The sequence below is a fragment of the Carcharhinus amblyrhynchos genome, chromosome 10, assembly GCF_965287045.1.
Source record: "Carcharhinus amblyrhynchos chromosome 10, sCarAmb.v2.hapA, whole genome shotgun sequence".
Lineage (NCBI taxonomy): Eukaryota > Metazoa > Chordata > Chondrichthyes > Carcharhiniformes > Carcharhinidae > Carcharhinus > Carcharhinus amblyrhynchos.
In genome coordinates, this window is record NC_137333.1 from 83,698,176 (window position 1) to 83,725,965 (window position 27,790).

Consider the following 27,790-nt stretch of genomic DNA (forward strand, 5'->3'; position numbering starts at 1 on the left):
TGGTGGCACAGTGGTTAACACTGCTGCCTCCCAGTGCCAGGGACCCAAGTTCAATTCTGGCCTTGGCTCATCATCTGTGTACAGTTTGCACATTGTCACTGTCTGTGGGTTTCCTCCAGATGCTCCAGTTTACTCCCACACTCCAAAGATGTGTGCGTTAAGTGGATTGGTAATGCTAAATTGACCCTTAGTGGCAGGGTAAATATGTGAAGTTACGGGGAGAGGGCCTGGGTGGGATAGTTGTTGGTGCAGTCTCGATGGGCCAAATAGCTTCCTTCTGCACTGTATGGATTCTATGATTTTTATGATCAGGCATGTAGAAGTGCATGTTGCCATAGCAACTTGAACTCGCTAAGTGAACTGTAACATAGGTGCAACATATAATAAGAAAGGCAAATGAAATCTTGGCATATATTGCAAAAGGACTAGGAGACCACACCTAGAATATTGTATCCAGTTTTGGTCTCCTTACTTGATGAAGAATGTGTTGGCACTGGAGGCAGTTTGGGAGGATGTTCACCAGATTGATTCCAGGAATGAAAGGGCAGTTGTATGAGGAGTGGTTGAATAGCTTGGGCTTGTAATCACAAGAGATCAGAAGAATGAGGGGGTATATAAAATGCTAAAGGGGATTAGAAAGGTACATTGGTTGACCTATAGTATCATAGGGTCCCTACTGTGCAGGACAAAGCCATTCGGCCCATTGAGCCTGCACCGACAGCAATCCCACCCAGGCCCTATCCCTGTAACCCCACCTATTTACCTTGCTAATCCCACTGATATGTAGGCTGGAACTCCACCACCTTGCCCACCATGGAATCACGTGGGTGAGTGTCGACAACAGAAATCGTCGTTAACCTTGGGCGGGAATTTCCAGTCTCACCAGAGTGAGGCCGTAAAATTCTGCCTTAAAGTTCAATTTACCGTGGCTAATCAACCTAATCTGCACAGCTTTGGACTGTGGGAGGAAACTGGAGCACCCCGAGGAAACCCATACAGACACAAGGAGAATGTGCAAACTCCACACAGACAGTCACCCGAGGTTGGAAATCTTCGGATGGGAGTTCACAATGGGGAATGAGGCCTATAATTTGGGCTGAATCTCAAAAGACTTTGGCTTGATTGGCCCTGCTGGCCATTTAGACCTGGAACTTGGCCAGAATTCCTGAGATCTGTAACCTCGCTTGGTTTTCCCCTGTACAATCACCTCACCAACAATAGCTGGGATTGATGTTCCTATGGATTTAAAGCCGGTTGCTGACTCCGCATGGGTGAGTACCCAAGTTGTGCACAGAGTGCATTCAGCAATAATATTGAAGTGAAAAAACCTCAATTTGTCCTTGAAAACTCCCACAAGACTCAGAGTGGAGGTCCCTGACGACGTGTCCCTCATCAAAAATCAACAGACTTTTAAGGTCAATATGTTGGTCTTTTTTCTTAATTAAATTATATTTTACTTGAGTTATGGTTTAACTAGCTGCAGAGAAAGATCAATATAGATTTTATATTGTCATTTTCAAAGGGTCAGGGAACTTGGTTATCAATTCTAAAGAGAGAAGGCAATGGTTAGATTAATAATTTTATTGAGACTAGCTGTTTTCCCACCAATCTTCTTGATTTATGGGAGAAAGGGCAACATCCAAACCGCCAGTGCAAGCAAAAAAAGAGAAATAGCTGGCTTGCACGAATGGGGAATAATGAATCAGGATAATTAAGTGATATGATTGAGAGTAAAAAGACACAAAATGGATAGCTCTTCCCACATCGCATTGTAGGTATCTGCCACGTGTATGACAAGGACCTAAGTTCTGAGACAGCAAGTCATTGTGTTATAGAGGTTTCCCACTTGGAAACAGGCCCTTTGGCCCAACTTGTCCCTGCCACCTTTTTTTTAAAAGCCCTAAGCTAGCCCCAGTTGCCCGCATTTGGCCCGTATCCCTCTAAACCCATCGTAACCATGTAACTGTCTAAACTCTTTTTAAAAAACAAAATTGTATTCGCTCATACTCTAATTTCTTCCTCCATATTAATCTTCTAGTTGTCCTTTGCTGTTCTTGACATTCTGCCCAATCTTCTGACCTTCCATCTATCTTTGCACAATTTTATGCTTTTTCTTAAGTTTGTAATGAGAGAGGAAGGGGTGTAAAATTGGGTGCAATGCCATGAGTGCCGTTACTGGTGCCAACTCACTGTTCCTAGAATCTCAATTGTTGCGGGATCAGTGATGGATGGCCTACCTGTTCATGGATTATAGAAACATAGAAGCTAAAATCAGGGCTAGGCCATTCAGCCCTTTGAGCCTGCTTCACCATTTACTTTGATCATGACTAATCATCGAACTCAATATCCTGAACCCTGCTTCCCCACTATATCCCTTGATCCCCAGAGCTATATTTAATTTCTTCTTGAAATCAGACAATGTTTTGGCCTCAACCACTTTCTGTGATAGTGAATTCCATACATTAACACTCTCTGAGTGAAGAATTTCTCCTCGCCTCAGTTCTAAAAGGTTTACCCTTTATCCTCAAACAATGATCCCTACTTCTGGACTCCCCCACTATTGGGAACATTCTTTCTGAATCTACCCTGTCTAGCCCTGTTAGAATTTTATGAATTTCTATGAGATCCTCTTTTGCTCTTCCAAACTCCATGCATATAATCCTGACCAATTTAGTCTCTCCTCATCTGACAGAAGTACCATTCTAGGAATCAGCCTGGTAAACCTTTGCCGTACTCCCTCAATAGCAAGGACATCTTTCCTGAGATAAGAGCTCCAAATCTGCACACAATACTCCATGTGAGGCCTCACCAACACCGTATACAATTGCAGCAAAATATCTCTATCCCTATACTCAAATCCTCTCTTCAATAAGATAAACATACTATGTGCCCTCTTTATTGCCTGCCGTACCTGCATGCTAACTTTCAGCAACTGATGCACAAAGACTGATTGAATATCCACCCATCTCAATTTTCATCCATTCAAGTAATAATCTATCTTCCTATTATTGCGACCAAAATGGATAACCTCAGGTTTATCCACGTTAATCTGCATCTGCCATGCTTTGGCCCACACAATCAGCCTATCCAAATCATGCTGAAGCATCCCTGCATCCTCCTCACAACTCTCAACCTTACTTTTTGAGTAGCAGATGTACATTAGCTACCCTCCAATCTGTAGGAACCAGTCCAGAGAATTTTGAAAAATAACCAATAGATCTACTATTTCCAGGGCCATTTCCTTAACTACTTAGTGACGAAGATTATCAGGAGCTGGAGAGTTATCCACCTTCAATCCCATCAATTTCCTCAAAAGCATTTCTCTACTAATGCTGATTTCCTTCAGCTCCTCACTAAAATGTATTTCTCTCAGAACTTCTAGTACATTATTCATATCTTTCTTTGTGAAGACCGAAGCAAAGTCCGAATTTAATTCCTCAGCCATTGCTTTATTCCTCGTTATGAATTCTCCCATTTCTGACTGTAAGGGACCAACATTCACTTTTGCCAATTTTTTTCTCTTTACGTACCTAAGAAACTTTTACAGTCACATTAGTCCTTTAAGTGGTCAATTAATGACCACTTAAAGATCTTTCTAGTTATTAAGAGTGAGTCTGCTCCCTTCTCTGCTAGCTTGGCCCACAGCCATTTAATATCCAGTTGGTTGTTAAGTGACTCAAGACAAGGATTCTGTCCCCATATAAAGGTCCAATGGCTCGCAGCTTTCTGGTCCTGGCAGTACCATCAGGAGCAGTGGACACTTTTAGGAGTGTACCTGGTCCCCAGCAGTGATCTTCACTGGAGCCAGTCACCAAGGAATATGGTGAGGCTGGGGGGAAGGGGTTATCACTGGGGTCAGGCTGGCAGGCACTAATGGGGCTGGGTCAGGGAGGTTAAGGGCTGGGGTGGACAGGCTGGGGACAAAACTGGAGGGGAGATAATTTGCTGGGGGGGAGGAACCTGTAAATGAGGTACTTTCCCTCCCAGCACAAACTCAAACACTGGAAGCTGCTGGGCTTCCTTCTTGGTACCAACCTCTGTGCATCACAAGAGAGAGAGAGCGGTGGGGAGGGAAGAGGCTATTAATTGGTCATTAATTGACCACTTAAGGGGTTCATTTGACATGCAGGCTGGTAGGCTGACTATCACTAATCCCACAACACATAAAATTCTAGGAGCAGTGAGCAAGTAGGCAGCAGGAGCGACACCCATGGCACTGCATTTCTAACCCCCCTCTGACCCCCACCTACTGACAAGCCTGCCAGTCCACCCACCCTCAGGGATGTATACAATTCAGCCTGGAATGTTACAAAATCAGTTTGGGGGTATCACATGATCTCTTTCCCTTTTTCAATGCAGTTCCTAGTTAAATAGAGTAATCTGTTACCAATAGCAACAGTGGTATTCTGCCATGAACTGTGAATCCAAGATAATCAATTCCCTAAAACAGTCGAAGCAGTGAGAACTGGATATGAATCTTCCACCTTATCATCATTAAACTCTTCACAAAGGAACACTGTTGAAGAGGTTGCTCTATTTTTTACAGATATATTCTGTACCCGTTAACTACCAGAGATTGATTCAAATCGATTATTGACAAATGACTGCAAACTGGCGTCATGGGCGGGATTTTATAGCCTCGTTCACCCCAAAACCATAAAATCCCACCCCAGGTCAGCGGACCTTCCCATTGTCTGACCCTCACCCGCTCCAATTCCCATGGTGGGTGGGACGGGAGAATTCCAGCCAATGAGGTGGTTTTTCATCTTCAACAGTCAGCAGAGAGGATGGTTTCGCTGTTAAAGAAACCATCTGATTTTCACTCTCCCTGCCCTTGAGTTCAATGGAATTAAAATTGGGAGGTTGTATAATAGGCAAATATTTGCTCCACTATAGGGTCGGCACAGTGGTTAACATTGCTGCCTCGCAGTCCCAGGGACCTGGGTTCGATTCCCGGAGTCTGCATGTTCTCTCAATGTCTGTGTTGGTTTTCTCCGGGTGCTCTGGTTTCCTCCCACACTCTGAAAGATGTGCTGGTTAGATGCATTGGCCAGCTAAATTCTCCCTCAGTGTACCTGAACAGGTGATGGAATGTGGCGACCAGAGGATTTTCACAGTCACTTCATTGCAGTGTTAATGTAAGCCTACTTGTGACACTAATAATTAAACTTAAACTCAACTTTTAAAGGCGGCATGGTGGCACTGTGGTTAGCATTGCTGCCTCATAATGTCAAGGACTCAGGTTCAATTCCCAGCTTGGGTCACTGTCTATGCGGAGTTTGCACATTCTCCTCATGTTTGCATGGGTTTCCTCCAGATCCTCCAGTTTCCTCCCACAGTATAAAGATCTGTGGATTAGGTTGATTAGCCATGGTAAATTGCTACTTAGTGTCAGGGGAACTAGCTAGACAAATGCAGTGGGGATAAGGCCTGAAAGGATTGTGGTTGGCACAGATTCAGTGGGCTGAATGGCCTCCTTCTGCACTGTAGGGATTCTATTTCATTATCCAAGTCAATATGAGCATCTACCCCAACATCTTACACGGGGCCAAATATGGGAGAGATGATGGTGTAACGGTAGGCCAGGATTTTCCAACCGCTCATACCCCACTGCCGCTGCAAGCAAGGACAGAGAATTTGGCGTTCAGCAAATCACTGTTCAGTGCAGCGGGACCAGAGAATCCCACCCGCATGAACGGATGGAATTTTCTGACTGTAATGTCACTGGCATAGTAATCCAGAGGCCCAGGTTAATGCTCTGGGAACACGGGTTTAAACCGGATTATAACAGCTGGCAGGATTTAAACTCACTTAATAAAATGTGGAATTATAAAGCTAGTCTTAGTAATGGTGACCATGAAACCATCGTCAGCTATTGTGAAAACCAGTCTTTTTCACTAACCTCCTGTAGGGAAGGAAATCTACCATCCTTATCTGGTCTGGCCTATGTACAACTCAAGTTGACTCTTAGCTTTCCTCAGAAGGGGTCAAGGAAAGCACTGAGTTCAAAGGGCAATTAAAGGTGAGCAACAAATGCCGTCAGTGATGCCAACTTCCCATGAAAGGATACAAAAAAAAAGTAGATGTGCCTGGCCACAGTCTTTAACATTTTAAATGTTTTAAAAATGAGCTTTTGCAGAGCTGTCTCATAATGTACAACAGGCCAAGATTTAGTCCTTTTGAAGTAAATGCTTCATAATATCTAATCCTAAGATTTACTTGTTGACGTTAGCCACAATTTCTGCCTCAGATAAAACAAGAAAAGCTTCCAGTTTGATATCGGATCCAGCCAAGTCTGAAAGGTTGAAATTCCCTTATCTCTGCCATAAAAATTTGCTAAACTGTAGTGTAGGAATTCTATGAAATAAGATGAGCCTTGGTTACCTGATCCCAGCGCCTAGCAGGTTCACATCCACAGGGCATTCACAGCATTTGTGTGTTGTTAACTGAATTGTTAGATGATCTCCTGGTACAAATTTCATTTATGTTCATGGGTGTCACTGGCTGGCCAGCATTTATTGCCCATCCCTAGTTGCTTTTAGACGGCAGTTGAGAGTCAACCACATTGCTGTGGCTCTGGAGTGACATGTAGACCAGACCAGGTAAGGTTGGCAGATTTCCTTCCCTAAAGGATATCAGTGAACCAGATGGGTTTTTCTGACAATCAACAATAGTTTCATGATCATCAGTAGATTCTTAATTCTGGATTTTTTTAATTGAATTCAAGTTTCACCACCTGCTGCGGTGGGATTCGAACCTAGGTCCCCAGAACATTAGCTGAGTTTCTGGATCAATAATTTAGTGATAAAACCACTAGGCCATCGACTCCCCAAAAGTGGGTCCATTGTAGCAATTACATTTTGCTTGCACTTTTTTTTGCTATTCATTAATTGGAGTCTTACAGAGCATTTAATAATAAAAATCAGTTGGTTCTTATCTTAGTGAATGCAAATGGTTAATTGTACAGAATACACAGCATTATCCAACCCGCAGATTGGCATTAACTTGGAATGTTTACATGCTCCATTTACACTTTGGCATCAGTATCTAATTTACACTAATAAAAAGATAAACTTGATGTAGAATTTTTTGAATAACCTAGAAAATGTTAATCTTCCATTGATGATACTGTAAATGAAAGATTTATAATAAAGGGGTCTATGATTTCAAATGTCAGCAAAAATATGGAGTTTCTATTTCACATAATTCCGATAACAGACTGTGGACTTTAGATAGTACTTTTCTGAGCACTGATGTATTGATGCGTCGTGTACAAAGAATTTGACATAGCGACCTAAAGCATCAGCTGCTGCATACTAATCATAGCGATATGTTAGATGTTGATGTCTGAATAACTGACATTGAATTTGCCACAGTTAGAACATTTTTTGTTGAAAGTAAACCCAGAGGTTAACATATGAAACACAGTCTGTAGCCTTCTTAGTTTAAATCAGTTAAACTGTAGTTTTACAAATTTTGACTTGACTTGCCTTCGTAATAACTACTTATTCTTCATTCCAAAATTATTATAAAGCTATAATGGTTCGTAGACGATAAACTCATTGATCAAGTAGATATTAAAGACAAACTCTATTACGCTAATATTTAAAAATTCAGTGCCAGTTCTCTGCCCATTAAGCATGATTGGTTCAAATGTTTCAAGAAAGAGGAGAATTGGCAAATGAACATTAATGAGAGGTGGTTGATGTTGGCACTTAAGAAACTAGGGCAATGAAATTTGTCAATGCCAGTAGAAAATCAGCAGCTGATTTTTCACTGTGCCAAATCCTCCTTCCACTGCTGTGCACAGGATAGTGTCTTTTTAGACACTTGGGGTGGAATTGTCTTGTCCCACCTTCCATGGGAATCATAGCAGGTGGGACATGGACCGTGCAAAGTTCTGTTCACCTCGGGTGGGATTTTCTGATGTTGGGGTAAGTGCGGCTGGAAAATCTCATCCTTAGGCTGGAATTCTCCAACCACTCGCCCCACCTCTCATCTGCCAATATGAACGGAGATTCCAATGGCTCCTTGGCCCTGCAGTAAAAAGTCTGACAACACCAGGTTTCAGTCCAACCGATTTATTTGATAGTAAACTCACTAGCTTTTGGGTTAGCCCCTTCGTCAGGTGAATGGAGAGTTCTGGCCTCACACAGAGCATATAAAGCACAGACAGTTTACAGATTACTGATTAGAATGTGAATCTTTACACCTAACCCGCTGCTCAAGTCTTAAAGTGGCTAACAATGTGAGTGGAAGGAGCACTGATCACAGGTTAAAGAGATGTGAATTGTCTCCAGACAGTACAGTAAGTGAGGTTTTACAAACCCAGGCAAGTCACAGGGGTAACAGCAGGTTAGGTGTAAAGATTCGCATTCTAATCAGTAATCTGTAAACTGTCTGTGCTTTATATGCTCTGAGGCCAGAACTCTCCATTCACCTGACGAAGGAGTTAACCCGAAAACTAGTGAGTGTACTATCAAATAAATCGGTTGGACTGAAACCTGGTGTTGTCAGACTTTTTACCGTGTTTACCCCAGTCCAACGCCGGCATATCCACATCCTTGGCCCTGCCACAGGGAAACGCACTGCAGGGTTGAGAGAGCGGGAAGGAGTATTGGAAAATTCTGGCCCTAACCCCTCATCACACTGTTGCTTTCACTGTGTATGAAATTAAAAATCTTGACAATATTTTCTGAATCAATGGGAAATAATAATTGCTCATTTACTACAAGGCCATTTCATATTGGTGGTGTACACCAATGTCCTCAATGTGGTGGAAGAGCTAAGAGAAGTAGGGACACAGTACGCAAATCACTAAAATAGTAATTGATAAGGAAATGATGAGCGTAACTTTGCACTGTGTGCACAGAGTGCTGGCTCAGGTGAGAAAACCGACACATAGCTCTCCAGCTGCACACCTCCAGAATTCCAGTTTCTCTGGATCTTCCAGCAATGGCAAATGTTGGCAGAAAATCCCCCCAGTGAGCATAAACAAAGCAATAGAGCTTCCTGCTTCTTATTTATCTTAGGGATAAAGGCCTTTGGCCTTGTGGATTCAGAACTGGCTTGCCTGCAGAAGGCAGAGAGTGGTTGTGGATGGGGCTTTTTCTGAATGGAGGTCAGTCACCAGCGGAGTGCCTCAAGGATCTGTTCTGGGACCCTTGTTGTTTGTCATTTTCATAAATGACCTGGATGAGGAAGTGGAGGGATGGGTAAGTAAGTTCGCTGATGACACGAAGGTCGGTGGTGTTGTGGATGGTCTGGAGGGAATGCAAAAGTTGCAGCAGGACATAGATAGGATGCAGGACTGGGCGGAGAAGTGGCAGATGGACTTCAACGCGGATAAATGTGTAGTCGTCCATTTTGGCAGAACCAACGGGATGAACGAGTACACTATCAAGGGCAGAAGTCTGAGTAGTGTTGAAGAGCAGAAGGATCTTGGGGTCCGGGTCCACAGGACTCTTAAATCGGCATCGCAGGTGGAGGAGGTGGTCAAGAAGGCGTATGGTGTACTGGCCTTCATTAATCGAGGGATTGAGTTTAGGAGTCGGGAGGTAATGCTGCAACTTTATAAGACCCTTGTCAGGCCTCATTTAGAGTATTGTGCGCAGTTCTGGTCGCCTCACTATAGGAAAGATGTAGAAGCTATTGAGAGGGTACAGAGGAGATTTACAAGGATGTTGCCTGGACTGGGAGGCATGCCTTATGAAGTTAGGTTGAGGGAGCTGGGACTCTTTTCCCTGGAGAGACGAAGGTTGAGAGGCAACCTGATAGAAGTTTACAAAATGTTGAGAGGAATAGATAGGGTGGACTCTCAGAGGCTATTTCCCCGGGTTGAAATGGTTGCTATGAGAGGACACAGATTTAAGGTGCAGGGAGGGAAGTTCAGAAGTGATGTTAGGGGTAAGTTTTTCACTCAGAGGGTGGTGAGTGAATGGAATCGGCTGCCGTCAGTGGTGGTGGAAGCGAACTCGCTGGGGTCTTTTAAAAGACTTCTGGATGAGTATATGGGGTTTAATGAGATTGAGGGTTATAGATAGGTCTGTAGGTTGGTAGGTGTTGATGTGATCGGCGCAACTCGTGGGCCGAAGGGCCTTTTTGTGCTGTGGTGTTCTATGTTCTATGGATATGGTTTTAGGGATGGTTAAGCCAGTATTTATTGCTCATCCATAATAACTCTTTCTTTATTGCTACAGTCAATTTGCTGTAGTGTTGTTAGGGATGGAGTTCCAGGATTTTGACACTAACAGTGAAGTAACAGTGATATATTACCAGCGACTTAGCATGTGAGTGTTGGTGTTCCCATGCATCTGCTGCCCTTGTCCTCCAAGGTGGTAGGGGACCATAGGTTTGGCAGGTGCTGTTGAAGGAGCCTTGGCGAGTTGCTGCAGTGATCATGTGGATAGTACACACAGATGCCACTATGTACCAGTTGTGGAGGGCGTGAATGTTTAAGGTGGTGGATACGTTGGCAACTAGGTTGCTTTGGTGTCGAACTGCCTGAGTGTTGGAGCTGCACTCTCCCAGGCAAGTGCAGAGTATCACATCACATTCTCTGAGGAATAGTCTACAAAAGCAAGGAGTGAAGCATAATATAGATTACACCTGGGGTACAATTCTGGTGCCGCTCTACAGGAAGGATATTGAAGCACCAGAGAAAATGAAGAAAAATGTACAACTTGTCACCAGAATTTAGAGAATATGGCTGGAATTTTCCCACCATTACCTCCAGTGGGACCTTCTGGTCCTGTCAATGGCAAACCCCCACTGCGGGTTTCTCCTTACTTGAGAGAGGATATATTGGCACTGGAGGGGGTACAGAGGAGATTCACTTGGTTGATTCCAGAGTTGAGAGGATTGGCTTATGAAGAGAAACTGAATAGACTGGGACTATACTCATTGGAATGCAGAAGAATGAGGGAATATCATATTAACATTTAAAGTTATGGAGGAATAGATAAGATAGAAGCAGGGAAGTTGTTTCCACTGGCAGGTGGAACTAGAACTAGGGGGCATGGCCTCAAAATGAGGGAAAGCAGATTTAGGACTGAGTTGAGGAAGAACTTCTTGACACAAAGGGTTGTGAATCTGTAGAATTCCCTGCCCAGTGAAGCAGTTGAGCCTACCTCCTTGAATGTTTTTAAGGCAAGGATAGATACATTTTTGAACAGTAAAGGTTATGGTGAGCGGGCTGGTAAATGGAGCTGAGTCCACAAAACGATCAGCCATGATCTTATTGAATGGCGGAGCAGGCTTGAGGGGCTAGATGGCCTACTCCTGCTCCTAGTTCTTATGTTCTTATGTTTTCCAATGGTGCGGGGGTGGGGGGATGGGGGAAAGGGGGAAGACAGGGGAATGCCTACAGTGGGAAACCCCTCTAACAATGGTGGGACCAGAAGACCCCAGCCAATAATGGGCTGCCACTGCTGTCACAAAATATGCAGTGGGAGGTGGGGAAAATCCCTCCCATTGTGTTGAATTCCCTGGCCACGCATGCCCCCAGGACTGGAAGTTCTCACCCAAGCTCAACGGACCTTTGAATGTTCTACCAAATTCCCTGTCTTGCCCACTGTTCTTTGCAGCTGCTCTGGTGGCGGACGAGGCGAGAGAATTTCAGCCATTGTCCATTTGAAACAGAGGAGATGAAGAAGAGACTTGATGGAGGTCTATATAATCACAAAGATATTCGATAGGGTATGTAGGTATAAACTGTTTGCATAAACAAAGTGGATATAAATGAAAAATAACCATTAATACCCCTTGAAAAACTTGGGAAAGATTTCTTTCACAGTGAGGAGAATGCTGTTACATAGACATGACATGAAGCAAATACCATTTTTGCATATAAGGGGAGGCGTCATGATTGCAAATGGGAAAAGATAATGTAAAGACCTGGGGCAAGATAAGAAGAGCTCATTCGAGTGAGAGCTTGCTCGGTGGAATATAGAAAGATAACATAGATAAGTTGAACTGAAAGGCCTGTTTCAATGCTGCAAATTATACACAAATGGCTCACAAAATAATCCGTGTTTCCTATTCAGTAATATTAAATAACTGAGGTCTTTTTATTACTCCTGTAACTCAACAATGACAAAAATGGCCCAACAATCAGCTTACGGAACTATTAAAGAATATTAAATGATGTATGTGGAAGTTGCTGAGGGAATTGCATGTTGTTACTGATATAAGAATCATCGAATCCCTTCAGTGCAGAAGGTGGCCATTCAGCCCATTGAGCCTGCACTGACAACAATCCCATCCAGACCCTTAGCCACCTTAACCCTGCATATTTACCCTGCTAATCTCCCTGACACTATTAGCATGAACAATCCACCTAACCCTTACATCTTTGGAAGGTGGTAGGAAACCGGAGCACACAGAAGAAACCCATACAGACACGGGGAGAATGTGCAAACTCCACACAGACATTGACCCAAGGCCAGAATTGAACCCAGGTCCCTGATGTTGTGAGGCAACAGTGCTAACCACTGTGCCACCATGCCATCCCTGTAGCAGCATGGTGGCACAGTAGTGCCTGTTAGTTTTGAAGTGCAGCGTTACAACTTGGATTGGATTTTACCTACCCTAATTGGGCATGTTTTTGCTGTGAAGGGGGGTGGGGGGGGGTGGGGGGGGAGGTTGTTGGGGGCACATCAAATCCAGTGGGTGTCAACACCACCATCCTAAACATAGCCCCATAACACGGGGAGGTGGACAGACATGCCACAATTAGATTTTTTTCCCAAAAATGTACTTTATTCATAAAAATTTCAAGTAAACCATTGTGAAAGTTCTATTCAAATTACAGTCATAACATTTCAAAACTATATACATGCCTCAAAAATTACTGTGTGCCGTTTTTCCCAGATTGGCACACAGTTGCGCAGGTCGGGGGTATTCTGCAGTTCCCGGGCCCTCCGTCTGCCTCTATTAAAAGGCCTTACAGTGTGGCCTTTCCCGAACCACCTTTTTTTCCAAAAATACACTTCACTCATAAAAATCTCAAGCAAACCATTGCAAGTCAACATGTCTTTGAATTGCAAACACATGCCACAATTAGATCACCTACCATTTGTAAATAAATATTAATTGAGCATGTTATCAAGCCAATTGACCCTAATTACACGCTGTCCACACCATAATCAGCATGGTGCAAACATGTCCCTCTTCATGAAACAGACTGACCATTTCTGTATCAGCCTGTAACTTCCATAAACAGCCAGATCTGAGGCTAACAGTTTGCAAAGGCTGATTCCTTGCATTCCAGAGGGCTGAATGATAAATAGTTGTGCTGAATACCAATGAGGGAAATTAACTGGAGCTTTTCTGAGACAGAAGATAAGCATATTTTCTCTACTCTCCCCATTTCTGTCTGACAGTCAATATTATCATACCAAACGTAAATTAAACAGATGCCGTTGTAACCATACCTGCAGGGGCTTTATCATTTTTCCACATTTTGTTTTGTTTCATTGAGAGCATGCTGTTTTATCTGGATGGTGGGCACAGTAAATGAGAAGCAAAGTTACATTCACTACCTCCAGTTTAAAGCTTCAGTGTTAATTAGGGCACCAATGTACGAATTAATGCTCTGATGCAGCAAATTGAATTGTGCGCAAACTCTCCTTGTAAATCCCATCACATCCTGTGTCTCACTTACAATCAAAGAGTGTAGTTCTCGCCTTACCTTCATCTCAAAGTAAAGCATTTCGGATGAGCATTCATGTGGGAGCGGAGGACGTGTCAGGAGGTGACCAAGTGGATTCTGGGAGACTGCTAGGCCGCACTTGGAACATACTGTTCAATTCTGGTCACTACACTAACCAGAAGGAGCCTTTGGAGAAGGTACAGAAAAGATTTACCAGGGTGTTGCCTGGAATGGAAGGCATTAGCTATAAGGAGAGGTTGGAGAAACTTGGTTTGTTCTCACTGGAGCGATGGAGGTTGAGGGGAGATCTGATAGAAGCCTACAAGATTATGAGAGGCATGGACAGAGGAGATAGTCAGAAGCTTATTCCCAGGGTGGAAGAGTCAATTACTAGGAGGCATAGGTTTAAGGTGCGAGGGGCAAAGTTTAAAGGAGATGTATGAGGTAGGTTTTTTACACAGTGAGTAGTAGGTGCCTTGGACTTGTTGCCGGGGGAGGTAGCGGAAACGGGTACGGTCATGACTTTTTAGGGGTGTCTTGACAAGTACATGAATAAGATGAGAATAAAGGGATATGGTCCCCAGGAGGGTAGGGGCTTTTAGTTAAGTTGGGCAGCGTGGTTAGTGCAGACTTGGAGGGCCGAAGAACCTGTTTCTGTGCTGTAATTTTCTTTGTTCTTTGTTGTTATTTTAGGCCAATAAAGCTTGGAGGAAATGGAACCACAGTCAAAAATTAAGGGGTCAAAAATTTAATAGGGCTGGTTTTGCAGATAAGGGGAACACAATATATGATTACCCGGCAGCTGATTGAAGTGATACAGACAACATGTAAATGTCATGCTTACTGCACAGTGGCACAGTGGTTAGCACCACTATTTCACAGCACCAGGGACTCAGGTTCGATTCCAGCCTTGGGTGGCTGTTTGCACATTCTGTCCGTGTCTATGTGGGTTTCCTCTGGTTTCCTCCCACTATCCAAAGATGTGTGGATTAGGTGGATTAGCCATGGTAAATGTGCAGGGTTACAAGGATAGGACAGGCTGGATAGGGCAGGATAAGGCAGATGCTCTTTCGGATGGGATGAATGACCTGCTTCTGCACTACAGGAGTTCTATGGTTCAATGCTCATTACCAAAATGCGCAGCTCATATTGCTGTAGGGGACCCAGAGATCGCATGAGTTAAAGTTAGCTTGCACTTCTTAAAGGTATTGTGTATTCAGGCTGTAGTGGAGCTCTCTCACAAATAATAAAGAATATCAATAAATTAACATGTCAGAGTGAAGTGAGGTGCTCTGAAGCAGCTCTGGATGCTTTAGACCAGAAGCTGGAACAGGGGACAGACATCGTGGGCACACGTGGATTTCAATTCCAGGTCAAGAACTCGACACTGGGACCAGTTCCAGGTCATAACCCCAGACAACATGTATGCCAACCTCAATTTTTAAAGTGTTACCAAACTAATGCTGCCATTGAGCTAGAGTAAAACAGTTACAGCATGAGAATGTTTCACAATGCTTTACCTGATCAAAGTATCTCAGCGTCCTTTGCTTTAACATTTTAGCCAGAGAGTGGTTATGAAGGACAGTGTACTGGGAGATCTCCTGTCACCTCACCGCACGGACATCGGGAAACCTGGCAGCGATTGCTCCATGTGCTGGACTCTCCTCAATGCCCCTTCGGGTGTTACCACCCACTCTCATCAACCCGCATCTCCCCAATCGGTTAACCATCATCCCTCTGCAGAGCTCCCCCCTTCCTTAACCCATGTGGAGCTGCCCCCTGCCTCACCCCATCATGGCTCCACCCTCACAGGCCCCATCCCCTGAGATCCTGTCCCTTGGCACTGCCAGGCTGGGCACTCCACAGGCATAGACTCACCTTACCCTCAACTACGCAGGGGGGTTTCAATGGCTATCAGTTCCACCAGCGAGGTTATCACATCAGGTCTCCATTGGTGGGAATCATACGTGATCCTGGAGAGGGTAAATTTGAGCGAGTTTGGACGATAGCGTCCAGGATTCACTGATGACGTGTTAATGATGTCAGGAATATTGAAATCGGTTTTGTGCACAGGAAGAGTGCGAAGCCGATTTTACCAGCACATGCCGGTAAGATAGCGAGAGGCAAAAAACTGGGCAGGATCCTGATTTTCTGCCTCTCACCCAACCCTACTGCCCCATCTCACCAATCGACTGGCAGGACAAGTTGGTAAGTTCACAGCTGCAGTCTTGGACCTTCCTAACTTAAACTGGAGCAAGTGATACTATTGTATTGGCCAGCTGGAGTGCTCAGTGATGTGCCAAGCAGCAGACTGAGGGGAATGAAGGGAATAATAATCTTCAGTCCAGTCTCACAAGATGCTGACTTGGCCTAGAAAGTCCCAGTCAGTCTGCGAGCATCTTAAAATTAAATGTGGAATATTTCTGGCATGGACCTTTGCCAGATGCTCTTGTTGCCCCTTCTTGGGTGGCATGGTGGCACAGTGGTTAGCACTGCTGCTTCACAGTGCCAGGGACCCAGGTTCAATTTCCAGCTTGGGTCACTGTCTGTGTGCAGTCTGCACATTCTCCCTGTGTCTGTGTGGGTTTCGTCCGGATGCTCCGGTTTTCTTCCACACTCCAACGATGTGCAGATTAGGCGAATTGGCCATGCTAAATTCTCCCTCGGTGTACCTGGACCATTGCCGGAGTGTGGCAGCTAGGGGATTTCACAACACTGCACTGAGAGTGTTAATATAAGCCTACTTGTGTCTAATAAATAAACTTCAACCTTTGTCATTATCTTTGACTTAAATACTCTTTTCCCCGTTGGATGTCTGTCTTGTTGTAAATGGGATCATTTCTTTACCCTTTCTTTTTGCCTTTCCCTATGCTCTGATTTTAGTCAGTCGCTTTCAGTTTGCTGTTCGTATGCACGGCTGCGTTTTATAATCAGAACCAATCTAGACTGTCTGATAAATGGACGATTTCCCCTGTGATAGCCTCAGTGGTTTATGGTTCATTTTATTCACTCTCTTCTAATTATTGTGACGACTTGAAGTGTTGTGTTGTGGAACAGCACCAGGAAGACAGGATGTTTCATTTCACAGTAGGACATCGCTGAGCGATGAATTGAGTGCAATCAACTCTGACAGATTGTCCACTTGTGCAACACTAGGCTTGTTCTTTTCAAAGAGGACCCAAGACTGTTCCTATCCGTGGTGACTGGAAAATGGACAGAAAATAAATTAAAAAGATGCAGTGCAATTAAATTGAAGGAGAAATTATTCACATGAAATCTTTGCCAAGTGAAGGTTTTAGTCAGAAAAGACATGCATTCGCATTCTGGCAGGTCTGGTGTTACACAAATAAGGATTCAGCCTACAAATTGTACATGATACTTATCGTAAATATACATGATGTATTTTAGAATACAATTTTTTTGGGAAGAGATGATGGTGTGGTGCTAATATCACCGTGCTAGTCATAAGAACATAAGAACATAAGAAATAGGAGCAGGAGTAGGCCATCTAGCCCCTCGAGCCTGCCCCGCCATTCAATAAGATCATGGCTGATCTGTTGTGGCTCAGTTCCACTTTCCCGCCCTCTCCCCATAACCCTTAATCCCCTCTCTTATCAAAAACCCATCAACCCGCTTCTTAAAAATATTTAGCGAGGCAGCCTCCACCACTTCAACGGGCAGAGAATTCCAGAGATTCACCACCCTTTGAGTGAAGAAGTTCCTCCTCAACTCCGTTCTAAACCGCCTCCCCTTTATCTTGAGGCTGTGCCCCCTAGTCCTACTGTCTTTTTTGAGCGGGAAGAGTCTCTCCACCTCTATCCTATCCATCCCATTCATCATCTTATACGTCTCAATGAGATCTCCCCTCATTCTTCTAAACTCTAACGAGTACAAGCCTAGTTTATTCAGCCTCTCCTCATAGCTCAATCCCCTCAACTCCGGCATCAGCCTAGTAAACCTCCTCTGCACTCCCTCCAGGGCCAAAATATCCTTGCGCAGGTGCGGTGCCCAAAACTGCACACAGTACTCCAGCTGCGGCCTCACCAATGCCCTATACAACCGCAGCAAGACCTCCCTACTTTTATATTCAATCCCCTTCGCTATGAAGGCCAGCATCCCATTCGCCTTCCTGACCACCTGACACTCCACAATGACAGAATCATAGAAAGCCTACAGTGCAGAAAGAGGCCATCTTGCCCATTGAGTCTGCATTGACCACAGGCCCTACCCTCATATGCCTACACATTTACCCACTAACCCCACCTCAGTAAGTGGTGGAATTTGTGTTTTTTTAATGATTTGGATTGAAGCTAGTCATAATAAAGGTGCAATGAAACTATCATTGATTGTTGTTAAAAAAAACCCATCTGGTTCACTAATATCCTTTAGGGAAGGAAATGTCCGTCATCCTTACCTGGCCCAACCTACATGTGCCTCCAGGTTGACTCTTAACTGTGTTTAAAGCAAGTCACCCAGTTCAAGGGGGTCACTCGGAATGGATAACAAATGCTGGTCTTGCCAACGGTGCCCACAATCCATGGAATGAAAAAAAACTGATTTAAATTGGTCAGCCCCATTATTATGAGTGGCACGGTGGCACAGCACCAAGGACCTGGATTCAATTCCAGCCTTGGGTAACCTGCCTGTGTGAAGTTTGCAAATTCTCCCTATCGCTGCATGGGTTTCTTCCAAGTGCTCTGGTTTCCATTCACAGAACAAAGATAGGCAGGTGTATTGGCCATGCTAAATTGCCTTTTAGAATCTCAAGATGTGTAGATTAGGTGGAGTGGCCATGCAAAATTGCCCCTTAGTGTCCCAAGATGTGTATGTTCGGTGGATTGGCTATGCTAAATTGCTCTTTAGTGTCCCAAGATGTGTAGGTTAGATAGATTGACCATGGGTAAACCCATTGGCATGGGTTTATGGGGATAGGGCCTGGGTAAAATGCTCTTTCAGAGAGCTGGTGCAGACTCAATGGGCCGAATGGTCTCTTTCTGCACAGTAGAAATTCTATTCTAACTCCTGATTTGTATTCAGCACCACCTCCAGGATAATCATGTCTGGGACAGGATCACATTTCACTGTGGCCCCTACTGTTGAGGAAGCCCTGACAAACCTCACTGCCCTATACTGCATCTGAAAAATGTCCAAGAATTCTTTTGATTTATTCCTGTGAGCTGGGCATCACTGGCAAGGCCAGCATTTATTGCCCTCCCCTAATTGCCCTTAAGAAGATGTGAGTGATCTGTTCTTGAACCGTTGCTGTCGATGTAGTGAAGATATTTCCACAATGTTGATGGCTTGGCACAAGCGAGTGACTCGTTGGGCCATTTTGGTTAACATCAATCACATGGCTCTGGGTTTGGCATCACATAGTGGCCGGACTTCATCGGGACAGCAGATTTCTTTGCTTAAAGAGTGAAACAGCCTCAAAACAATGAGCCAGAACTTCTGAGAAGTGACAAACACAGTTGGACCTTCCTGGGCAGAAAAGTGCAGTGCAGTGAATTCCTTAAGGGTAAGGACATGCTGATCTACCTGCATCCTGCTGCTATACACATTCATACACATATACACATTCTTCCTCTGGCTGTGTCATCCCGTCCTGTGAGAGGCGAAATTGTGTGGTGCACTATTTTTGGGTGATGTGGTTACCATGGTTGACAATGTATGCAAGCTGTGTGAAGCTTGTAGCAGTGCGAAGTGGGTGAGGCTGCAGTGAAGCTATGAATGAGTTATCACTCATAAAAATGTGAATGGGTGAGTGACAGGGTGTGGTGTGCAGTGTAGTGTGTGAGGCTAATGATGCAATTGGTGCGAGATGGCATTTCGAGATGCATTCACTCTCTTTGATTATTTTTGTAACCATTTGTGGAACTGCATCCAGATTCATTTGAACTATTTCAATGACTGTCATGGCAATCTGGTCCTGTCATCTTCTGAGAGTTTAGCTGGAGGGTGTTCCAGATTTCTGATATTGGAGGACATGTTTCCTTCTCTGCACATCCTCACAAAGCTCTCCAGTGCCCTGTTGGACATCTCTCCCATGTTGTGTCATTATCAAAGCTTTCTCCACATAGAATTGCTACAGTGCAGAAGGAGGCCATTCAGTCCATCGAGCCTGCACCGACAACAATCCCACCCAGGTCTTATCCCCATAATTCCACATATTTACCATGGTAGTCACCCTGACAGTAAGAGGCAATTTAGCGTGGCCAATCAACCTAACCCACACATCTTCAGAGTGTGGGAGGAAGCCAGAGCATCCGGAGGAAACCCACGCAGACATGGGGAGAAGGTGCAGCCTCCACACAGACAGTCACCCAAGGCTGGAATTGAACCCATGTCCCTGGCACTGTGAGGCAGCAGTGCTAACCACTATGCCACCATGCCACCCCAAATGATATCCACACTGACTTCCACCACCTGTTCCAGACACAATGCACTTTACTTGTGAGAGGTGCAAGCTGCCTATGAGTAGTGCAAGCTAGCTTTAATTGATGCTAGTCTTCCACAATATTGGGATTTGTGTTGAGGCATGCAGTCACTCAATGACACAGTTAGTGCTGGAAGCAATCATGTTAATGGGCAGGCAGTGTGAAGTTGGCATGAAGCCTGCATTAGCAGCAATGGGCACATGTCATGGCTCCTGTGCCCATTTTCAGAGGTGGTTGAATTGATCCAAGATGAAAAATTATTTTAGCCTCAGATGCCAGTAACAGCTAATCTCAGAGTTCTGGCAGTCTTGACAACCTCCCCAGGATTAAGTGTCACTCTTAACAATATAAGTTTCTTGTCACCAAGCTGAGCAATTTGATGGAACTGTAATACACTGACATCATTTTCACTGTATGAAAGATCCTTTCAAACCAGCTCAGAATCTATCCAAAGTGCCTCTCAAGTAGCTCGAGCGGCTAAAGTGACAATCTCCGATTATGATACTAGTGACATTCAAAATGTCATTCCAATATTATATGGCAAATTGATCCTGGGTGAAGAAAGCCAATAATTAACCAACTACCTGCTTATGTCCTGACTGTCCCAATTCAGATACTGCTTGTTTCTTGAATTCATTTGTCTCAGTTACAGTTTCATTCATTCTTGTCAAGACTGCTAATAGAACATGGCATTCACAACCTTTTTATCCTCATTACTGGATTCATATCGTCCACATGGAGCATTCCCTGTTCAATTGTGCCGGACATGTTATTAGGGCATTGATTTGTCAACTACTCACAATAACAGCACATCTCCTCCCCAGCTCTCTGGCTACTATCATGTTTATAATTGGAATTCCACAATTATAGTGTTAATAATCAGCAAAGGGGAGTCGATGGCCTTGTGGTATTATCACTAAACTACTAATCCAGAAAATTAGCTAATGTACTGGAGACCTGGGTTCGAACCCTGCCACAGCAGATGGTGGAATTTGAATTCAGTAAACAATATCTGGAATTAAGAATCTAATGACGACCATGAAACCATTGTTTGATTGTCGGAAAAACCCATCTGGTTCACTGATGGGGAAGGAAACCTGGTCTGGCCTACATGTGACTCCAGACTCACAGCAATGTGGTTGACTCTCAACTGCCCACTGGCAACTAGGGATGGGCAATAAATACTGGCCAACCAGCGATGCCTATGTCTCATGAATGAATAAAAAGCAATCTGCAACAGAGCTTACCCATCCTTATTGCTGTAGTCCTGGCCAAAGTGAAAGTTGATAGTTTGGGGAAATCTGGTCTCTGAATCCTTTCTTTGTCTTTGCTGCCTGTGGATCCAACTGAGTGTATCACCCCGCCTATTATAGGAGCCACCCTGCTTTTCATTTCACTGAAATCATTGTCTGAGGTGAAGTTACAAGTTATTTCATGATAGTTACAAATAGGACTGAGGATTTTCTAAGAAGTGATTGTTTGGCTCAGCAAATCCTGACTGGATAGAGCAGGACACAAGCCCATGCTTCATAGAGAACCCCCTCATAACTTCCATCCACCACCACCCCCCCACCACCCCCCCCAAATCCCCCACCAGTTCCTCAACTCTGTCACTTTGGTCAGATCGTGGCTGATCTCTGTCTCAGCCTCCATCCAGTCTTCTGGTGGAGCTAGGATGCAGAGCAGCCATAGTCTGGAGGAGTAGTAGAGGGGTATTGGGGGAGAAGGGGGCTGGTGAGGGACAAGGCATTGGGTGTTGGATTTCCACCTGTAAGTCTCAGGCATCTGCAACAGTGAAACACGGCTCTTTGTCTCCAAGACAGCTGTTGACTTGGTGTTAAGCCAAGTACTGTCAGTTGAACTCAATTTTCGAGTCATTGCTAACACGAATGCACACTGGCCACAGAGCAGTATTGGATAATGGGCAAGAGGAACTCTACATTCCACTCACTCAGTGTCACTGAAGGAAGTGGAAATATATAGGATGTGCCTTTTCTTGGTGTTTCAAAATACGCCCTCTGACATCAACACATGTACAGAGGATGAACTTCTAACCCACAGTCATCAGTCATCAACTCAATAGGGTATACTTTACTCTGTCAAGTTATTCAGCTTGCTCTGGGGAGAGAAATCTATTCAGGTCAGTAACCTGATTTAGAGTCTTACTCTTAGCTTTAATGAAATCATTCCAAAAATGTTGAAAGAACAAAAAGAAAGATGTTACAATTCATCCAGTATCTTTTAATTTTTAAAAAGGGTCTTTATAGTTCCATTTCAGACATATATTTGAAAGCCAACAAAGTGGAAAAGGAGGCTTTTCTGCTCATCTTCAAAAAGGCAAAAAAAAGCATAAGATTCGACAAAAGAATCCAAGTGGTTCACTTTGGCTAGAATAAAAATATACTTTATGATGGAAAATTTGGCTCTCATATTTTACATCTGTGATTATATTGGGTCATTTTGACAGAGCAAGTTTCTTAAGTTGCCCAAGAGATCTGATGGTGTCTCTGACAATTGTGTAAAGCCAGTATGTTGTCACAAGGTGATTTACATCCTGCTTGCCTAGTGAAAATGGGACAGCAATGTAGTCAGGTGCTTCCTGCTGCATTCCCAATTCAAGTTTAGGGCCAATTTTTGGTAACACCAGTATTCAAGAAAGTAAAGAGACAGAAAGCAGGAGCCTAGTGGCCAGTTAGCTTAACATCTGTCATAGGGAAATTGCTGGAATCTATTATTAAGGAGGTTATGGTGGGGCATTTAGAAAATCTTAGTTCCATCAAGAAGTGTGAACATGATTTTGTGAAAGGGAAATCATGTTTGACTGAGTTATTGGAGTCCTTCGAAGAAGTAACAAGGAAAATGGATGAAGGGAACCTATGGATATGCTGTCCTTGGATTTTTCGAAGGCACTTGACAAGGTAACACATCAATGGTTATCCCATTAAATAAGAGCTCATGATGTTGAGGGTATAACATATTAGTATGGATTGAAGATTAATTAGCTAACAGGAAGTGTTGGCATAAATGGGTCTTTTTCAGATGGGAAAGATGTGACAAATGGCATGCCACAGGAATCAGTGCTAGAGCTTTAACTATTCACAATCTATATCAATAACTTGGATGAAGGGATTGAATGAATAGTAGCTAAGTTTGCCAATGACACCAAGATAGATAGGTTAGTAAGTTATCAAGAGGAAGTAGAGACTCTATATTAGAAAGGCATAAAAAAGTCAGTGGATGAAATTCATTTCTTGGGTTGTTTATATTTTTTATGTTATTAAAGGACTTAGATATTGTCCATAAAAATTCAATGAATGTGATGATAGTAAAATTCTTGTATTGCACACCTCCTAATTGAGAAAATACAGTGAGTAAATCCTCTAAGGATACACACAACCAAAATAATCAATGCAGGAATCCACAAAGTTATATGACACTACGACATCTGAGGCCCAGAGTAAAAAAAAATCCTCATTTAAGCCATTGAAGCAGCAATAATATGACGGTTGATTCAAGCACATTTTGTTTTGCTCAGATGATGAGCTGTTTTTGATAGTCCTGCAAGTTATATGCAGGCAATTCGAACAATTCAAGAATATGTTCTAATAGAGCCATCTTATCTTGTATCTGTCTCTACACCAATCTTATGTGATTGATCAAGACTTTTGGTTGCTGCATCTCAGGCTGAGTAACCATCAGCCTTTCCATTGGAACCTGTGCCAACTTGAAAGGGCCATGTTTGCAAGGATGTTGTTTAACTGGAATAGCACTTTCTACATCTACATCATATATGACCATTTTAGTACTTTCCAGCTTATTCCCACATACTTGTCCATGTGAAATTAATAGGTCAGTTTGATTTCCCTTTGGAAGGCAACTCAATAATTTATCCCAATTTTTAATAATATCCTTGTTATACAATTTGATTTAAGGAGGGAGGTTGTGGAAGTGGGTACAGAAGTGAATTTTAAGGGGTGTCTTGATGAATTCATGAATAGGATGGGAATAGAGGGGTATGCTTCCCACTCATCACTGGATTCTCTAACCTCACCTTATATAATCTTCTCACCCTGAATTCCACATATTGCCATCTTTTCGGGCAATACTCCTTTCAAACTACATAACTCCTCATCTCTTACCATCAAGTATGCAAAATGTTCTAATCAAACAAACTTCCCTCTACAAAACCCTTGCCATAAATTTAGCACAGAAAATACATCTGCTCATGTGATGCAGGAGCTTAGTCCTTTGGGTGGAGAATTGAAACTCTGACTTCCCAGCTTTGTAACTTCTAGCAGCCCTCTGGATATACACACAAAGCAGCTTGAACAGCTTCCGAAGACACCAGGGAGAGAGCATGTCTAGGCAAGCTAACCAACATCAGCAGATTTACCACTCTAGAAAGACCAGGAAACCTCCTTCCAGCTAGGCAGCAGAATCTATAACACCAGGGATAGAGAGGGAGATAAACTTCCTACCACTTGACAACCAGGGCAGCTCCCTATTCTAAAACCAAAACTGAGAATGAGTCATTAGATCCTTCTGGGGATGAACCACATGATTTTGACTTGTCAATCAATCTTCCCTATCACATTGCATGATCAAAAAAAATCGCACAAAGTCCTGAGGCCCAAACTGAAAATAAACAGAACCCCATTTAAACCATTGAAGCAGAAATAAAAGGACTTCAAACAGACAACCGGTGCCACAATGAAACCAAATGGTCAGCTCACAAACTGCAAAGAACATGATTTAAAAAAAGACATACTTCTTAGAGGTACACTAATGTTACAGTCATCATGAAGATATTACATGGAAATAAATGACAATGGGTTTCATTCCATTTTGTCCCATTCTATTCAATTAAATGGAATTTTTTTTGCGGTTAAGATAGATCTAAGATGACGTGCATGCCAATGTAAATTTGAAACCGTCAACCCCACAGAGCAGACTCAATAATCTGATAGCTGAGCCGAACACATTTTTTTATGTTACTCATTTTACTCATCACTGAGCATAGCTGGCTGGGCCAGCATTTATTGCTCATTCCTAATTGCCCTCCATTCCAGAGGGCATTTGAGAATCAACCACATTGCCGCAAGTCTGGAGTCACATGTAGGCCAGACAAGGTAAAGATGGGAGATTTCCTTCTCTAAAGGACATTAGTGAACCAGATGGGTTTTTACAACAACTGACAATGGTTTCATGGTCATCAGTAGACTTTTAATTCCAAGTTTTTATTGAACTCAAATTTCATCATCTGCCATGGCAGGATTTGAACCCATGTCCCTGGATCTTGTCCTAGGTCTATGGTTAATAAATCCAGTGACAATGCCACTACACCACTGCATCTCTGAGTCCACTAGCCCATGACAATTCAAAGCACTATTGATAGTTGATCAGACAGTCTCACCTGTGAATGAAGTCTCAAAAGATGGATTATCAATGAGAGCTGTGAATTCTTTTTTGCACTCAGCTCCAGATAGCCTTAATAAATCAATGCTTTAAATGAAGCATGGGATCAAGCATGAGATAAGGTGTCATACTGATTGTCAGCTTGAATCTAGGGTGTCTTTCTTGTGGGGACAATGAACTGAATTCAATTTGAATTGGTTTTTGGAGCAAGCAAGGAGATGGATTAAGGGTTTGCCCTGTTCGCTCTGCATACTGGTTTCATAACTCAGCGATGATAATATGTTAGATATTATCCATTGACTTAATCAATAGCTCAACATTGACTTAATCAACAGTCTTTTGACAGACAAGGGAGTTAAGGGTTATGGGGAGAAAGCGGGAAAGTGGAACTGATCCACTTCAGATCAGCCATAATCTTATTGACTGGCAGGGCAGGCTCGAAGGGATAGATGGCCTAGTCCTGCTCCTATTTCTTATGTTCTTAGCTCCTGCTGCCTTGAAAAAGCAGCCAGCGTAATCACGGACCCCATGCACCCCGGATATACTCTCTTCCACCTTCTTCCATTGGGATAAAGATACAAAAGTCTGAGATCACTTACCAACTGACTCAATAACAGCTTCTTCCCTGCTGCCATCAGACTTTTGAATGGACCTACCATATATTAAGTTGATCTTTCTCTACACCCTCAGCTATGACTGTAGAATTACATACTGCACCCTCTTCTTTCCTTCTCCCCTGTGTACTCTATGTATGGTATGTTTTGCCTGTATAGTGCGCAAGAAACAATACTTCTCACTGTATCCCAATACATATGTCAATAATAAATTAAATCAAATCAAAGGTGCCTGGACAAAGGAAAGCCATCACATTTCTGTAGAGAATGGTGGCATTTTTCCAGCTGTTTAAACTCCAGGAACAACTGGATGCTCCAATGCCCTGACCAACAAAGCTTAAATTCTCTTGAGTTCGATAAGTGGGGTTTATCTTTGCAAGGAAAGGAGAGAGACTGTTCTTCATACCCTTAAACACAATGGTTGTGGATTTCTAAGTAGCTTTGCTTGGGGATTCTATACAGGAGGTGACAGGTATCTCCCTGTGTCAGATTACATTTAGTTTTATCACCAATGGGAGTAAATTACAGCAGAAGTGAATACTATCTGGTCAGGAGGGGAACTGATAGTTGCTGACAGGAGGTGGATGCAGTCCATCACGCTTTGTTGTGCAGGTGCCTTCAATTTGCAACAGATGAAAAAGTACAATTAAAAAATGCAATCAAGAAATGTTAATTTGACGCGCTACTTCACTTCAAAATGATGTTTGATATTATTTACACAAAGACTTTCTGGGGTTGAACATCCATCTTCAGTGAGATGTAATTCATGCCAATGGAAAGATTCATTTGTTGAAGGTCACATACAATATTCTCATTCATCATATCTTTTTGCAGTTTTTGAAGACGGGTTCAACATCTCTCAACACTGGGGAAATAATGTGGTTAAATTCCAACGACTGGGAACTACAGTGAAGATCCTCCACAGTTTACTATCAACACCAAAATCAGAAATATGTCAAAGGGTCATAATGTGGCACCTTCACCCATAGATTTAGCACACAGTCACCTTCTGTTTGAGGACCGAAAGCAGCACTTAAAAAGGACAGTTTACTGACAAAAATTCATACAAATGGACTGCATTTCATGTCTGTTCAAAATGTTTTGATTATCTAATAATATGATGTGGAAACTGGAGAGCTGGCAACTAATCAGATTGGCTGGCAGCTCTTTAAGGCAGGACTTCCTTCTGAGTGAGGGGTAGGAGTGCCACCTGAAGCCACGTGTAGAAGGAAATTTTGAATCAGCTAGTGAGATTCACAGACAGATGTAGTCTTTGAGGAGACAGGATAGCAAGAAGGAGTTAGATGATTCTTTACAACGAGATAATATGGACAGTTTGGTCATATGTGAATGCAGTAACAGTATTAAAACAAATGAATTTGATTTTAAATGGCTGTACATTTATGTTTTGTTTGTTTTGTTTGACTTTATGTTTTAAATAAATTTTGTTACATCTTTTGAACAGAAACTTTGGCTTTTGGGAGTTTCTTTTGAATAAAGTTGAAGTTTTTAGACATGAATTGGCCACCTTTTCAAAATTCCCCACAATGCCACATAATGCTCATTCTGGTGTATGTTGTCTGGGGAACTCTCGGCACCTGTAGGGATGTATTTTCCCACCAATTCCTCGCATAGTGTCATCATTCAAAAAAATTTAGACCAATGAGTAGATT